The sequence below is a fragment of the Carcharhinus amblyrhynchos genome, chromosome 4 (genome assembly GCF_965287045.1).
Source record: "Carcharhinus amblyrhynchos chromosome 4, sCarAmb.v2.hapA, whole genome shotgun sequence".
Taxonomy (NCBI): Eukaryota; Metazoa; Chordata; class Chondrichthyes; order Carcharhiniformes; family Carcharhinidae; genus Carcharhinus; species Carcharhinus amblyrhynchos.
The window spans coordinates 127,192,354-127,210,631 of NC_137327.1; positions in this window are offsets into that span (position 1 = coordinate 127,192,354).

The window sequence follows — 18,278 nt, forward strand, 5'->3', positions numbered from 1 at the left end:
ATACATTCAAATCAAATTTTCTATCAGTAGATAAGCAGTGGATAGAAATTTGCATTAAAAGATAAAATGAGGATTTTTCTTTTTGGTTGTTAAATTTCATAGTAAAGTAAAATGGGTCCGTAACTTGCAAACGTTTCCTAAGTAAGCAAGACAAGGTCATTACATTGTATTTGGCCTGAAAATGCGGCCAATAGGGAGAGTTTGAACAATTTTATATTTTGGGAAGGTTACGTTTCATAGAAGGGCTAAGCACAATGGGATCAAGATGTAAGAGCAAAAAGAATAATTAAGGAGTGTTGCTGAGGGTGGCCATGTCCTGGAGTTCTGCTCTGTGTTTGGAAAATAAAGTGAAGGAGCTTTCTAGGCAAGCCTGCAAAATGTCTGCTTTTCCTAAAGCAGTTTCAAATCAGCTACCTAATTAAGTCAAAAATACTTTTGGGGCTGAAGTTTGATTTTCACAGCACAGTGGAAGTTAGGAGTGTGATATTATATGGTATGCCTCACTAAGGTGATTGTAACTTTGAGGCAATTTTGTTGAATTTTATAGTTAAATAATTATAAGAATTTGCGGTTAAATGGTGTAAATTTGTGAATCTAATCAAGTAAAATCATTTTGGAGGAATGATTTGAGAGACTAATTTTCACTGTGCATGTAATCTTGTGTGTTTACATTTTTTTTGTTAATAAATCTTTTAACTTAATGTTTAAACTCCAAAAAAATGTTACTGGAATTTATGGCTTCTCAATTCGATAAACTTATTTTCTCATGTTCGCAATAGAAAATAAAAAAAAGAGTTGTGACACGTAGATTAAGTTTCCCTTTAGAATTTATTCTCTGTGACATTTAACATTTGTCGGAACCTAACACATACAAACTGACTCCTCTTGCAAATGAAGCAGCAAATTCCTCCTTTCATCCCCCAAATAGTCTAAGATCTCTTCACTCCTCCATATTTCCCCTCAGGGGGATGTCAAAGATTCCTCAGCACCTTTTCAAAGAGAAGCAAGAGAGCTTTGCTGGGGTCCTAGCCAACATTTGTCCTCATCCAACATCAATTTAAACAGATTCTCTGGCTATTGCTGTATTGTTGATCATGGGAGTTACTGTACATAAATTGGTTGCTTTATTTCATATCTGCAACAGCAACTGTATTTCTTAAATACTTGTGGCATTCATTAAGATATCCTGTGGTCATGAAAGATACTATGTAAATTCAAGTTACTATAGGCTAGAAAATCAACTGGTCTCACCATACAAATACAATGGCTACAAGAGCAGGTTGGAGGCTAGGAATACTGCGGTGAGTAACTCACCTCCTGATTCTCCAAAGCATCCTCCATGTACAAGGTGTGATGGAATACTTCCCACTTATCTGGATGGGTGCAGCTCCAACAACACTCAAGAAGCTTGACACTATCCAGGACAAAGCAGCCTGCTCGATTGGCACCACATCCGTAAACATTCAAACCCTCCACCATCGATGCTTAGTAGCAACATGTATACTATCTAAAAAGATGCACTGCAGCAATTCACTAAAGATCCTTAGACAGCACCTTCCAAATCCATGACTACTTCCAACTAGAGGGACAAGGGCAACAGATAAATGGGAACACCATCACCTGCAAATTCCCCTCCAAGCCACTTACCATTCTGACTTGGAAATATATTGCCATTCCCTTGCAGTTGCTGGGTTGAACTTCAGGAATTTCCTCCCTAATGGCATTGTGGATCAACAGAACATGGATTGCAGCAATTCAAGAAGGCAGCACCTTCTCAAGGGCAACTAGGGATAGGCAATAAATGCTGGCCAGCCACCCATGCCCCTGGCCCACGAATGAATTTAAAAAAGTTCACACATAATGAATAGAATTTTGAGATATGAGGTATTATTACAGTTCATCTATTGTTATATTAAAATTTAAGTGTTATAGATGTTAACAAGCTTTTTTTCATGATCACACTCAGCCAATCTTACACTCTAACCTGTCTGTTACCATACCACGGGGAAATTCTGATATTTGCTTGTACATTTAATTTGTACAAAAAGCAATACCACAGAATTAAATAAATATTCTTGTCCCCCAATTCTCAATGTATGTCATTTTTCCATATCTTTCACAGCCACATGGTTTAATGTAACACTTCCAAACTTCACACACTGAGGGGATGATGCATGGCTGCGGCAAAAATTAATTACATTTTCAAATCAGGTTGCTTTCTGGGCTGCCATCATTTAAGAAGAAAATTGCTTAACACGGCGGCAACTGGAAGAATATGTTCCTGCAAAATCCTCGGGACTTACTGATTGGATTACGATCAGTTTCTGAGCAGTTACACAGGGGTAAAGTTAATTACACTTCTCCACAATCTCCCACAAAATAGCTTCTGCACAGACAAACCTTTAGCTTGTAATTATGACAGGCATCATTTGCATCAAGTATCTTTAAGCCTTAAATGTGCAATTTCATTTTCAATGTGCATGCTCATTGTCAATGACACTTATCCTATCTTGCACTATTCTCAGCAGGTGATGGCTAGCAAACTACAAACTGACATTACAAGGCTACAGCAATTATAATGCAGAATGGAATATTTCTCTGGATAGTGCAGGTAAATATTTATATCTGTCCTACTTTTCTGAACACAATGGGCTCAATCTTCCACAGCATGGCAATCACCATCAGATTACACTCCATCCCCCCTTTTCCTAGCCTGTAGGGTGGCATGGTGGCACACTAATTAGCACTGCTGTCTCACAGCGCCACCGACCCAGGTTCGATTCCTGGCTTGAGTCACTGTCTGTATGGAGTCTGCGCATTCTCCTTGTGTCTGCGTGGGATTCCTCCAGGTGCTCTGGTTTCCTCCCAGAGTTCAAAAGACATGTTAGGTGCTTTGGCTGTGCTAAGTTTTACCCAAACAGGCACCGGAGCGTGGCAACCAGGGGATTTTCACAGTAACTTCATTGTAGTGTTAATGTAAGCCGACTTGTGACATTAATAAATAAACTTTAAAACTATAAATCAGAAAAAAGCCTGACTCTGACACATGGTGATGGTCACTCAGGGTTAAAAGCCAGTGCTCAGTAATATTTCTTTTGCTAGCTGAGTATTGAAGACTCACATCTCTACAAGTGGTCTCATTGAGACGTATAAGATGATGAATGGGATGGATAAGATAGAGGTGGAGAGACTCTTCCCGCTCAAAAAAGACAGTAGGACTAGGGGGCACAGCCTCAAGATAAAGGGGAGGCGGTTTAGAACGGAGTTGAGGAGGAACTTCTTCACTCAAAGGGTGGTGAATCTCTGGAATTCTCTGCCCATTGAAGTGGTGGAGGCTGCCTCGCTAAATATTTTTAAGACGCGGGTTGATGGGTTCTTGATAAGAGAGGGGATTAAGGGTTATGGGGAGAGGGCGGGAAAGTGGAACTGAGCCACGACAGATCAGCCATGATCTTATTGAATGGCGGGGCAGGCTCGAAGGGCTAGATGGCCTACTCCTGCTCCTATTTCTTATGTTCTTATGTTCTTATGTTCCCAGACAGAGGAATCCTGAGAGAGTTACACTTCAAAGAACTGATCATCAAATGAACTTGCCAATGCTCAGGATTGTTAAGCATTCCCTTTTCCTTGAACCGTTATGAGCCCAGTTAGCGTTATACTTGGATGGGAAGGTTCTGCTATGGAAGCCTGGATCACAACTTTTACCATTTTTTAGAAAACATGGAGGAATAGAGTCACAGGACCGCAAATTAATTTTAACAACAAGAAAAAAAAATGTAAGCTTAAGCATGTAAAGTTTGATTATGCTACAATATTCCTTAACTGCATCACAAATACACACAAGTTTAATGTTAGCAGAGGTGCTTATGGAATACTGAGAGGCCTAGGTAGAGTGGATGTGGAGCAGATGTTTCCACTGATGGAGGAGACTACAACTCAAGGGCACAACCTCAGAGTGAAGGGACACTCTTTTAAAACTGAGATGAGCAGGAATTTCTTCAGCCAGAGGGTGATGCATCTGTGGAACTCATTGCCACAGAGGGCTGTGGAGGCCAGGTCATTGAGTGTACTTAATGACATCGAAGATGGAGATAGATAGGTTCTTGATCAATAAGGGAATCAATGGTTATGGGGATAAGGCAGGAGAATGGGGATGTGAATCATATCAGCCATGATTGGATGGCGGAGAAGATTCAATAGACCGAATGGCCTAATTCTGCTCCTAAATCTTATATCTTAGGCTATAATGGTCTCAGTAAAACATACTTCCTTTAAACACCCAGGCTGCCCAGACGCCACTCTGCTCTGAACAGAAGTTCATTTCATAGAATCCCTACAGTACAGAACTAAGCCATTCGGCCCATCAAACCCGCACAGACAACAATCCCACTCAGGCCCTCTCCCTGTAACCCCACACATTTATTCTGCTAATCCCCTTGACACGAAGGGGCAATTTAGCATGACCAATCAATCTAACTCACACAAGTTGAATGACTTTACTTTTTTGCCTTAATTGGTTGAAGTTTGCATGAACAAATTTATTAAGTCACAAATTGCTCGCAAATTTGGGTGGCCGAAATTAATTAAGCTACAAAGAAGGAAATCAGAGCAAAATGAGATAACAGTGCTGCCCAATTTCCATCTCAAGCAGTTTTACTCTCCATCAGCTTCAGTTTGGTTCTGATATTCTGAGTCCCTGGCCCTTTGTTAATTTAATACAATTCAATTCACTTGAGGCATAGGCAGAGCAGTGAGAGAGAAGAAACGTGTCCTCTACATAATAATAAATAGAAGTTTTAAGGGGGCTGCTAAAAGTAAAAGCAAAATTATCACCTTCAAACGTGACGATTCAAGGCGCAACATTATGGTGTTGTCTTGGCTTTATTCTAAGGTAACAATTGTTTAGACAGTCCAAAGGTGTGCAGTTTAGGTGGTTTGGACATGGCAAATGCGTGAGGTTACATGGATCGGTTGGCAGAGAGGGCCTGAATAAGATACTCTGTCAGAGAGTCAGTGCAGACCTGATGGGCTGAATGGCCTCCTCTGCGCTGTAGGGACTCTGTGTGGGGTGGTACGGTGGTACAATGGTTAGCACTGCTGCCTCACAGCATCAGAGTGACAAATTCAAGCCCAGCCTTGCCTGCAAGTGTGGAGTTTGTCCGTTTTCCCCAAGTCTGCTTGGGTTCCTTCTGGAGGAGCTCCGGGTTTCTCCCACAGTCCAAAGATGCGCAGGGGGTGGGGCCTGATGGGGAAATCGATGAGTAAGGAGGGGGTCCCGCTGCCACTCTGCAGTTAGGATTGGTGGAGGAAGGAGGGAGGCCAGCGATCGGGATTGGCCATTGGGGTTGGGGGGCAGCAGATGGGGCTGTGCGCGATTGTCAGCACTATGTACTCTATGAACGGTATGTTTTGTCTGTATAGTGCGCAAGAAACAATACTTTTCACGGTATCCCAATACATGTGACAATCATAAATCAAATCAAATCAAAATGCGAACCTTTCTCTGTGTCTTTGCTTGTCATGATGTGGAGATGCCAGCGTTGGACTGGGGTAAAACAGAAAGAAATCCCACAACACCAGCTTAAAGTCCAACAAGTTTATTTGTAGCAAAAGCCGCAAGCTTTCGGAATTGGCTGTCCCTTCGTCAGGTGGTTGGGAGTTCCTTGCTTGCGCCTGCTGAATCTTGGATTTTGTGTTTACTCTGCCAGTGATGCCGAGACCTTGCCCTCAGGAAAGATACCATCCCATTTGCCCATTAGAGATTAATAGAATATTACCATAGAACCCTACAGTGCAGAAAGAGGCCCTTCGGCCCCTCAAGTCTGCACCGAGCACAATCCCACCCAGGCCCTACCCCCATATCCCTATGTATTATACCCACTAATCTCTCTAACCTACCCATCCCTGGACACTAAGGGGCAATTTTTTAGCATGGCCAATCAACCTAACCTGCACATCTTTGGACTATGGGAGGAAACTGGAGTACCCAGAGGAAACCCACGCAGACACAAGGAGAATGTGCAAACTCCACACAGACAGTGACCTGAGCCAGGAATCGAACCCAGGACCCTAGAGCTGTGAAGCAGCAGTGCTAACCACTGTGCTACCGTGCCACCCATTCAGTACATAAAACATGAACCTTGTAATCCTGCGATGCCAGTTACATAAACTGTGGCACAGTCCATCGTGAACTCCGTCAATTTCACAGAAGTGAAAGGTTTAATTAGATACATGAAAAGCACAGGATTACTGGAGGTACATAATGAACAAATGTTGCTATTATATTATTGCATAATTATATTATTTTCTCCACAACTTGTACATTGAAGAGACAAACATATCTGGAAGTGTGTTGGTGCTAAAAATATGCTAAAGTGTGGCTTCTTTCGTAGTTTCCCCTAAAGGATAGTGACAGCCTTCAATTAGCATAACAGGTTTCGAACAGTAGGTAAAAGGCATATCCCAGACTACAGGAATGTCACTATTCTATCCATTAACTACGTTAAAAGGCAGAATTAAGATAAAACGGGGACAGAAAACTCCAACTCTGATATTTTTTAAAGGCAGAGATAGAAGTATTCTTGATAAGTAAGGGGATGATTGGTTATCACAGTAAATGGGAATGTGGAGCTAAGTTTACAATCAGATCAACCAAGCTTCTATTGAATCTTTACGTTTCATTCATGGACATCATAGGCTGGGTCAGCCTTTGTTACCCATCCCGAATTGTCCTTGAACTGAATAGATTGCTAGGCCATTTTGGAGAAGCAATTAAGAGTCAACCACATTTCTATGGGTCTTGAGCCACATATCACCCAGACCAGCAAGGATGGCAAATTTCCTTCCCTAAAGGACAATAGTGAATCAGATTGGTTTTTGTGAAATCGATAATGGTTTCATGGTCATCATTCGACTTTTAATTCCAGATTTCTATTAAATTCCACTGGAACTTGATGGTTTGAGCTATAAGGAGAGGTTGGATAGACTGGGACTTTTTTCTCCGGAGCTTAGGAGTCTGAGAGGTGAACTTATAGAGGTCTATAAAATAATGAGTGACATAGATCAGCTAGATAGTCAATATCTTTTCCCAAAGGTAGGGGAATCTAAAACTAGAGGGCATAAGTTTAAGGTGGGAGGGGAGAGATAGAAAAGGATTCAGAGGGTCAATTTTTTCACACAGAGGGTGGTGAGTGCCTGGAACAAGCTGCCAGAGGCAGTAGTAGAGGTGGGTACAATTTTGTCTTATAAAAAGCATTTAGATGGTTACATGGGTAAGATGGGTATAAAGGGATATGGGCCAAATGCGGGCAATTGGGATTAGCTTAGAGATTTACAAACAAAGGCTGACTTGGACAAGTTGGGCTGAAGGGCCTGTTTCCATGCTGTAAATCTCTATGACTCTATGAATCAGCCAAGATCAGACCTCCTCTTATTTTGTCTATTATAAACATTTACAGCCTACCAAAATCCCATTTCAGTGGAAACAGCTGGTGATTGAAATGGCCAGTTGTCTCTGTAAATCACTATGCACAAACCCTAGCCTGACTCCTGTCCCACCCTGCAAAAGTGGACCATATTTGAAACAGAGCTGTCAGCTGTTTTCGGGACTTATGACACCCTGGCTTCTCCATCATGGTGTAAATCTGAGCCTGTGTTCTCAATATCTCTATTTATGAAGCCCAAGGTTCCTTCTGCCTTGTTAAACATCTCTGAAGGTGTCTTACTCAAAGATCTATGTATGTTCAGCCCTAAGTCGCTCTGTTCCTGCCAGGAGGACTATATTATCCCTCTCTATCCCTTCTGCCATAATACCTCACTTGAAAGGAATAGGATAAAACATTATAACCAATGAAATTCTATAGATGGCGATGGTCAATGACACTACCAGCATGGGTTCAAGACTCAGTCCAGCTTTTGAGTGTTATTTGACTATTATTCCAGTTGAGTTGACAGAGTGGAGAGGGAGCAGCTGTTCCCCTCACTAGAAGGGTCAATTACGAGGGGACACAAGTTAAAAGTGAGGGATGGGAGGTTTAGGAAGGATTTGAGGAAAAACTTTTTTACCCAGAGGGTGGAGAGGGCCTGGAATGCACTGCCTGGGAGGGTGATGGAGATGGGATGTCTCACATCCTTTAAAAAGTACCTGGATGAGTGCTTGGCATGCCATAACATTCAAGGCTATGGGCCAAGTGCTGGCAAGTGGGATTAGATAGGCAGGTCAGGGTCTTTCGTGCATCGGTGCAGACTCGATGGGCCGAAGGGCCTCTTCTGCTATTCATTATGTACCTCCAGTAATGTGATTCTGTAAGTACCGAGGGGCTGCTGCATTGTTGCCGATGCTCATTCTTGGATACAATGTGAGACTAAGATCCTGTCTATCTATTATTTTGGAGTTACAGATTCCATGGCACTATTCAAACAGTCCTGATATTGCCCTGATCAACATTTCCTCTGATTTTCCCATTGTGTATGTCATTCATTTTGGTGCATGGTATCTTAAAACACAGCCAAGCACACTCCACATCTTAAAGGGGATGAGTTGTGCATGGACTACACAATAACATCTGAGTTGGCTCATGTACACATGCTTAGAAGGAACATTGATCCTGACAAACAACCCCATCAAAATGTATCAACTGATCAATAGACCATAAGATCATAAGACATAGGAGCAGAATTAGACCACTTAGCCCATTGAGTCTGCTCCGCCATTCAATCATGGCTGATATTTTTCTCATCCCCGTTCTCCTGCCTTTTCCCCATAACCCCTGATTCCCTTATTAATTAAGAACCTATCTATCTTTGTCTTAAAGACACTCAACGATCTGGCCTCCACAGCCTTCTGTGGCAAAAAGTTCCACAGATTCACCACTCTCCGGCTGAAGAAATTCCTCCTCATCTCTGTTTTAAAGGATCGAGCCTGAGGTTGTGCCCTCTTGTTCTAGTTTTTCCTACTAATGGAAGCACCCTCTCCATGTCCACCCTATCCAGGCCTTGCACTATCCTGTAAGTTTCAATAAGATCCCCCTTCATCCTTCGGAGCTCCAATGAGTACAGACCCAGAGTCCTCAACCTCATACAATCATTGCCATTTGTGAGACCTCAAATGCACAGTTTTGCGTAGTTGCATTTCAAAAGTAAGTTGTTCTGAAGTGTGTTGGAATGACATGAAAATTGCTATCTGAACGCAAAGACTTTCTTTTGAAAATAAACTTTCCAGAATGCCAATGGTCTCATTGTCACTTCCATACAATGAAGCGTTGCATGAAAAAAAACACGCTGACAAAAGAACATGGAGGCTGAAAGTGTTTGTCTAAAAGTCCTCTTTTGTGGAGATGCCACAACATTTATTTGTAAGAAAGAGTGCAAATGTATTTCTAAACACAAACCCCCTCGTGTACTACTGACCTCCAGTAAGATCTATAAGAAGGCTCCTGCAGTTGAGGTGCAACATTTAAGGATGTCACAAGAGGACATTATTCACCAACAATTCAGGTGGATGTTGCTTAAAAGCCTCAATAATTCAGAGCTTCAAACTTATTCATAGAGGGGAGCTGTTCCGAAACCAATTCCATAGCTGAATGACTGAGGAAAGTACAAAGCAAAGCAAACCTTCTCTGGTGTCCACAGTGATAAGCTGCAAATGGATTGCTAGTAAGCGACATAATTCACATAAAGACCACTGTGGAGATAATGTTCAGTGGCAAACAAGCACAGACAAAGAGACTTACTTTGGTAAACTGATGTTCCAAGATGTTGTGAGCATTTAGAGTAATTGCTGTCCTACACAGTGGGATGGGGAGAGATCGTCTGTGCGTGAACTCTCTTCACCACAGCAGAACAGTAAACACTTTTTACCCTAACTGCATTTCTAACTTCACCAGACACAACACCCAGAGCGGGAATCATTCTTTCAGAGCTCTGTCTAAGTAAACAGGATGTAAACAAGCAATTGTTTTCTCATAGACAAAATGGTGACTCACCAATATGTATATTCAGCTGGAGATGTACAAATACTGGGTTTAATATATTTGTGTTACCTGGTGTTTTAACCAGATCTTATTCCATGAAAGATTATGGGCAGCACGGTGGTTAGCACTGATGCCTCACAGCGTCAGGGACCTGGGTTTGATTCCTCGCCTGGGTCACTGTCCGTGTGGAGTTTGCATGTTCCCTCTGTATCTGTGTGGGGTTCCTCTGGGTGCTCCAGTTTCCTCCCACAGTCCAAAATGTGCAGATTAGGTGGATTGGCCATACTAAATTGCCCCTTAGTGTCAAGGGGATTAGCTACAGTAAATATGTGGGGTTAGGTGGATAGGGCCTGGTTGGGATTATTGTCAGTGCAGACTTGATGGGCTGAATGGCCTTCTTCAGCAGTGTAAGGATTCTGTAATTCTGTAATAACTGTCATCAAAAGGCCCGCCCATTTCCAGTTCCACAGAATGGTACAACTTTGCCCTCTCTCAGCTCATTCGCTGTTGACAAGATCATTCATAGCTTTGTCATTCCAGACTTAACTATTCCAATAAACCACCTAATTAGTAAACTCATGGGACAGCATTTTACCGGCTTACCCCTCCAATCGATGGGTGGAGTGAGCTGGAAAAATTGAGCGAGAGAAGGAAATCAGGATCATGCCTGATTTCTCGGCCCTTGCGATTTTATAGGAGCTGGGTTTCTGATGGGATCAGCCTCTTGTCAGGAATGGGAGAGAGGCTGAATAAGTTATGTAAATTTATTGTAATGGTAATTTTAATAGCATTTGCAAGCCTGGGGCTGAATCGTCTAGACTCACTTGTCTCTATGGCTTTCTTCCATCGGGAAAAAGATCAAAAAGTTTGAAGTCACGTACCAACCCACTCAAGAACTGCTTCTTCCCTGCTGCCATCGGATTTTTGAGTGGATGTACCTTGTATTAAGTTGAGCTTTCTCTACACCCTCGCTATGACTGCAACACTACATCCTGCTTTCCTTCTCTATGAATGATATGCTTTGTCTGTATAGCATAAAAGAAACAATACATTTCACTGCATGCCAGTACATGTGACAATAATAAATTGTCTATAATAATTGGATCTTATAGAGACATATAAGATAATGAAGGGCCTAGATAGGGTAGAGGTAGAGAGATTCTTCCCGCTTAGAAAGGATAGCAGAACTAGAGGGCACAGCCTCAAAATAAGCGGGGGGGTTGGGGGGTGGGGAGAGGCAGTTTAGATCAGAGTTGAGGAGGAACTTCTTCACTCAAAGGGTGGTGAGTCTCTGGAATTCTCTGACCATTGAAGCGAGGTGGAGGCTACCTCGCTAAATATATTTAAGTCACGGGTAGATAGATTTCTGATAGACAAGGGAATTAAGGGTTATGGGGAGAAAGCAGGAAAGTCAAACTGATCCACTTCAGATCAGCCATGATCTTGTTGAACGGCGGGGCAGGCACGAGGGGCTAGATGGCCTACTCCAGCTCCTATTTCTTATGTTCTTATGTTAATAATTAAATCAAATCAAATCAAAGAATACAGACTTAGTTTGAAACTAAGGGTGACACGGTGGCACAGCAGTTAGCACTCCTGCCTCACATCACCAGGAACCCAGGTTCAATTCCTGGCTTGGGTCACTGTCTGTGGAGTTTGCACATTCTCCCCATGTCTGTGTGGGTTTCTGGGTGCTCCCACAGTCCAAAGATATACGAGTTAGGTTGATTGGCCATGCTAAATTGCCTCTTAGTATCAGAGGGATTAGCTATGGTAAATGCATGGGTTTACGGAGATAGGGCCTGGGCAGTAGACTCGAGGGGCCAAATGGCCTCCTTCTGCACTGTAAGGTTCTATGAAATTAATGGATTCTAATTAAATTTAAATTTTTTACAAGAGATTTTGTACTCATAGAAAACAATCTTCAGCCCACATTAGCTGCCAGCGAGAATGATGATACGGGTGCAAAACATGGTAACAATCAGCAAGTGCAATTCTTGCAGACGAGATTACGCTTCCCAAATTTCTAGCCCCTCAGTGGTGAAGTGACTTTCCCCACCACCTGGATTTCTCCATCTTGCCTCAACATAGAGGGCCTGGGGTGGAGGCAGGGCCAAAACCCTAAGCCCATGATTATCAGTCTCTCCAGCCCCTCTCGCTGCCAGCTCCACTCTCAGCCCAGTTCAGTGACTTTGACTCCCGCAGCTGAGCCAGCAACCGGCAGACAATCCAATGCAGGTAGATGCTTTTCAGGCTTCACGTGGGCACAGCAACTACTGGGGCTCATGGCCTGTGCATCGTCAAATCATAGAAATTGGGCCGGACCAGTTATGTTACAGTTGGGCCAATGGATATGGCAGCTTCGCACACCCTGCCATGTCATCACCCGATTCTTCAGAAAGATCCAGATTAATCTTGCCGTCTTAACAACCAGCTTTATTTATCTGTAAAGCTGCACTTCCTCTGTAAAGGAGCCACATACACTGCAGTTTCAAGAAGACAGCTCGCCACCACTGTCTCAAGGGCAACTATCTATGGGCAATAAATGTTGGCTATCCAGCGATGCCCTTGTTCCACGAATGAATCTTTTAAAAGTGCTGCTTTGGACCGCCCTTGATCTGTAAGCTATATTACAATGCAATCTCGCTGACAGACTTAGCATTCGTGCACATGGAAGGGTGTAAAGTTACTGCGCTTGTTCACGAGATCGCCCACCAAACATCCAGGAATAATTAAGATTTGTCTACTAAGTGTGAGTGAATTAAAACAAGTGTTAAGTGCTATCAACAGCATCTCTGATTTTAAATATTAACTTGAACAAGTGAGGCATCTCATTCCATCAGATTGTTATGTTGGCCTCCATAGAGAGAGGATTTGAGGAAAGGGATAGGGGTGTTTTACTACAATTGTGTTGGGCGTTGGTGAGGCCATACCTGGAGCAGTGTGTGCAGTTGTGATGACCTTATCTGAGGAAGATACCTTTGAACATAAGAACATAAGAAATAGGAGCAGGAGTAGGCCATCTAGCCCTTCGAGCCTGCCCCGCCATTCAATAAGATCATGGCTGATCTGTTGTGGCTCAGTTCCACTTTCCCGCCCTCTCCCCATAACCCTTAATCCCCTCTCTTATCAAGAACCCATCAACCTGCTTCTTAAAAATATTTAGCGAGGCAGCCTCCACCACTTCAACGGGCAGAGAATTCCAGAGATTCACCACCCTTTGAGTGAAGAAGTTCCTCCTCAACTCCGTTCTAAACCGCCTCCCCTTTATCTTGAGGCTGTGCCCCCTAGTCCTACTGTCTTTTTTGAGCGGTAAGAGTCTCTCCACCTCTATCCTATCCATCCCATTCATCATCTTATACGTCTCAATGAGATCTCCCCTCATTCTTCTAAACTCTAACGAGTACAAGCCTAGTTTATTCAGCCTCTCCTCATAGCTCAATCCCCTCAACTCCGGTATCAGCCTAGTAAACCTCCTCTGCACTCCCTCCAGGGCCAAAATATCCTTGCGCAGGTGCGGCGCCCAAAACTGCACACAGTACTCCAGCTGCGGCCTCACCAATGCCCTATACAGCTGCAGCAAGACCTCCCTACTTTTATATTCAATCCCCCTCGCTATGAAGGCCAGCATCCCATTCGCCTTCCTGACCACCTGCTGCACCTGCAAGCTGGGTTTTTGCGACTCATGCACAAGGACCCTGAGGTCCCTCTGCACCGTCGCCTGCTGCAGTTTTTCGCCACGTAAGTAATAGTCCTTCCTACCATTCTTCCTACCAAAGTGGACCACCTCACACTTGCCAACATTAAATTCCATTTGCCATTTCCTGGCCCATTCGCCCAGCCTATCTAGATCCTTCTGCAGACTCTCCACACCCTCCGCACAATTTGCCTTTCCCCCAATCTTGGTGTCATCAGCAAATTTCGACACCCTGCACTCGGTTCCCTCCTCCAGATCATCTATATAAATGGTAAATAGCTGAGGCCCCAGCACCGACCCCTGGGGCACCCCACTAGTCACCATCCGCCAATCCGAATAGCACCCATTGACCCCCACTCTCTGCCTCCTATTTGACAACCAATCCTCTATCCACGCTAACACCCTACCCCCAACTCCATGTCCCCTGACCTTCTGCAATAACCTTTTGTGAGGTACCTTGTCAAACGCCTTCTGAAAATCAAGAAAGACCACATCCACCGGCTCTCCTCTATCCACTGCCCTAGACACATCCTCATAGAACTCCAGTAAATATATATGCTATAGAGGGAGTACAGCAAAGGTTTACCAGGCTAATCCCTCTGATGGCAGGTCTGTCATATGAAGAGAAGCTAAATTGGTTAGATTATATTCACTGGAGTTTAGAAGAGTGAGGAAGGATCTCATAGAAACTTATAAAATTCTAACAGGATTAGACAGGGTAGATTCAGAAAGAATGTTCTCAATGTTGGAGGAATCCAAAACTAGGGGTTATAGTTTGAGGATAAGGGGTAAACATTTTAGAGGTGAAAAGAAATTTCTTCATCCAGTGGGTGGTGAACGTGTAGAATTCACCAGCATAGAAAGCAGCTGAGGACAAAACAAGAAACTACGAAGGGTTGTGAATGTAGCCCAGTCCATCACACAAACCAGCCTCCCATCCATTGACTCTGTCTACACTTCCCGCTGCCTTGAAAAAGCGGGGAGGAGGTATCAGGATATTGAATTCGATGATCAGCCATGATCAAAATGAATGGCAGAGCAAGCTTGATGGGCTGAGTGGCCTACTCCTGTTTCCATTTTTAATGTTTTCCATGATTTAAATCATTGTTTGAGATTTCTTTTAAATTAAAAGATGAAAAGAATGTCACAGGTGATTCAACATTTCAGTTAAGCCTCTGAGATCGATGGTTAGTTTTGGTGGTCCGGATTATTAAAAATGTTCATCCTTGCTTCGAGGCCTATTTATTCGTTCACACCTAACCAAAACTCCTTCACTTACTAAAAAGTGATTAAAAATGAACTTCAACATCAGTCTGCAACTACGCAGGCAAATGGAAAAGGATTCGGCTGCTGGTCAGAGCCAGCAATGAAGTTCCCACAGAGGAAAGTATTAATGTATGAAGGCAGCATGAAAGGTTGGGGCATTTGAACAAACACTCTAAATTGGCCAGAGATTTCTCCGCAGTCTTGGTTGATTAAATGCACTCCAGCTCGTCTCTTCATAATTTATCCATCATTTTTTAATCAATACCAGCTCTCTTGCTAGAAAAATGGTGCAGCTTGTATTACAAGTAGAGGTTCTTAGGTGAAATGTTATCCTGGAAATGATAGATCTCAGGAGAGGCAATTATAGAAATGTTTGTAGCAACATAAATTCTCCTGGCTGTTTGGATCCCGTTTCAGTCATATTTCTGCAGCGTTTTTTTTAATTTTCTGCACATGATTCTCTCGTGGCATTGCTGATGGGTCAATATTAATGCATTGAGGAGATAGATAAAGGAGACGTGGGATCCGTACACTGAAGGAGCTGACTAAGGGGATGAGAGGGCGCACTGATGCTGCAGGCTGGGTTTGATGTCACCGAGCCCTCATTTGCAGGTCATTGAATCATGAAGCACAGAAGAGGCCCTTTGGCCCATCAGGTCCGCACTGACACATCACAAAAACCTGAAATCCCAGCTAATCCCATCTGCCAGCACTTGGCCCATAGCCCTGAATGTTACGGCGTGCCAAGTGCTCATCCAGATACTTTTTAAAGGATGTGACGAATACCGCCTCCACCCACCCTCCTAGACAGCACATTCCAGGCTGCCACCACTCTCTGGGTAAAAACATTTTTCCTCACATTCCCCCTAAACCTCCTGTCCCTCGCCTTGAACCTATGTCCCCTCGTGACTGACCCTTCAACTAAGAGGAATAGTTGTTCCTTATCCACTGTGCCCGCGTCTCTCATAACTTTGGTAATTTTTAAAATTATTTATTGGTGTCATAAACAAGCTTACATTAACAGTGCAATGAAGTTACTGTGAAAATCCCCAAGTCGCCACACTCCGGAGCCTGTTCAGGTACATGGAGGAAGAATTTAGCTTGGCCAATACACGAGCCAGCACATCTTGCACTGCTGCTTCACAATGCCACGGAGCCGGGTTCGATTCCCGGTTTGGGTCACTGTCTGTGTGGAGTCTGCACGTTCTCCCCGTGTCTGTGTGTTATTTGAGTGATTAAGCATTTTCTATAACTCATTATGAAATATTTAATTTTACTCATTGGTGAACGTGCCTGATTTCAATCCTGTGACCCACTGCGATAAAGGGGGGGCTAGTCACCAGAATTTCACCATAACCTCATTGCAGTGTTAGTGTAAGCCTTACTTCTGTCCATCACTGTCCAAGGGACACAGTACGAAAACTGTGCAGCATTTCCTCTGTGAAGGTGAGCGAGTTTCACCTAACCAGCCGGGGATAGGCTGCAGTCGGCTGTAGCAGGTTAAAACCTTGCAAGCCGTGATCTTTAATCTTTCACTGCTTCTATAATGTCTCACTGCATTGCATTCCTTTCTTCCTCGTAACCCCTGTTTCCCCCGGGTGCTCTGGTCTCCTCCCACATTCTGAAAGACGTGCTGATTAGGTGCACTGACCTGAACAGGCACCAGACTGTGGCGACTAGTGGAATTTCATTGTAACCTCATTGCAGAGTTAACGTAAGCCTTACTTCTGACTAATAAATAAACCTTACTTTATCTTTTGGACTGTGGGAGGAAACCGGAGCATCCAGAGGAAACCCACACAGACACAGGGAGAATGTACAAACCCCACACAGACACTGACCCAAGCTGGGAATCGAACCCAGGTCGTAGAACTGTTAGGCAAAAATGCTAACCACCGTGCCACCTAAGATGCTTTGTCAGAGAGTTGCTGCCGATTTGACGGGCTGAATGGCCTCTTTCTGCACTGTAGGGATTCAGTGCAGCCCATGAGACATTTTGTTGATCATTGCCCATGTACAAGTAGCCACACTCCTCTAACTTCCATCCTCATAGATGCTTTCCTATTGCTGTGACTGAAGTGTTGTGCATGTAAAGCAGGGGCAAGAGACGTGAGGCATATGCCGATTGCTCACAGCATAGACTGTGAGAGCCGTGTGCTCCCTCTACATCCAATTGTAAACATTTCTGTTGCCTTTACCTTTGAAGTTGATGACAATTTGATTAATATTTAAGTGATTAAGCTTTTTCTATGAGTCGTTATGAAATATTCAGCGTATATTAAATCTATTTCATCTTATTCATCGGTGAACAAGCCCATCAATCCTGTGGCCCACTGAGATGAAGGAAGTGCCACTCACCAGGCTAGGCTGCCCATCGCTGTCCTATGGACACAGCACGAGTGTGACACCTGTGTGACATCAATGAAGGTGGACAAGTTTCACTGAACCAGCCAGGGGGCAGGCTGCAGTTGGCTGTAGCAGGTTAAAAGCAAAATGATCACCTTGCAAGCAGTGATCTTTAATCTTTCACTGTTTCTATAATGTCTCAGTGCATTGTATTCCTTCCTTCCTTGTAAAAATTCATCCTCTCCCCATCTGACTGGCTCAAAAAATGCATTTTGGGGAAATCAAAATAAGATTTTCTTTTTCACGTTAATACTTCAGCACAGAAGCACCACAGAGCCCTAGAAGAGAACAATGGAACTACTCCTGACTGAGTGTTTGAAGTCTCAATTTTCCCTTCCATATCTCACTAAGTGCAAACAAGCCAGTAAATGATTGACACTTTTCTACTATCCACAATCTCTAAACAATGATCAGGTGGCATGACAACTTTTCTTCAGTCTGTTTCACTGATTAATGAAAATCAACACCTCGTGGTGCCTGGACGTAACAAACACTGGTGCGTTTTTACTCCCCAGACCTAGAATACCTGATCTAAAATGCCGCCCCTACTACCGTCCGTAGAAGTTCACCTCCGCTACCCTGATGGCGGTTTACGTCCCACCCCATGCGGACGTGTGGATTGTGCTGGATGAAATATACACCACTACAAATAGTCTTGAGGCAAAACATCCCAAGGCCTTGTTCATCGTGGCTAAGGACTTCAATCAGGCCAAGCTCAAGGGCGTACTACCAAGTTATCGCCAACACGTCTCCTGCTCCACCAGAGGCCCAAACATCCTAGACCACTGCTACACAAATATCAAACATGCCTACTGCTCTATTGCCCACCCACACTTTGCAAATCAGACCACAAGGCTGTGCTCCTCCTCCCAGCTTACAAGCAAAAACTGAAACGTCAAAGAAAGTTGTGCAATGTTGGTCTGAGGAAGCGGATGATC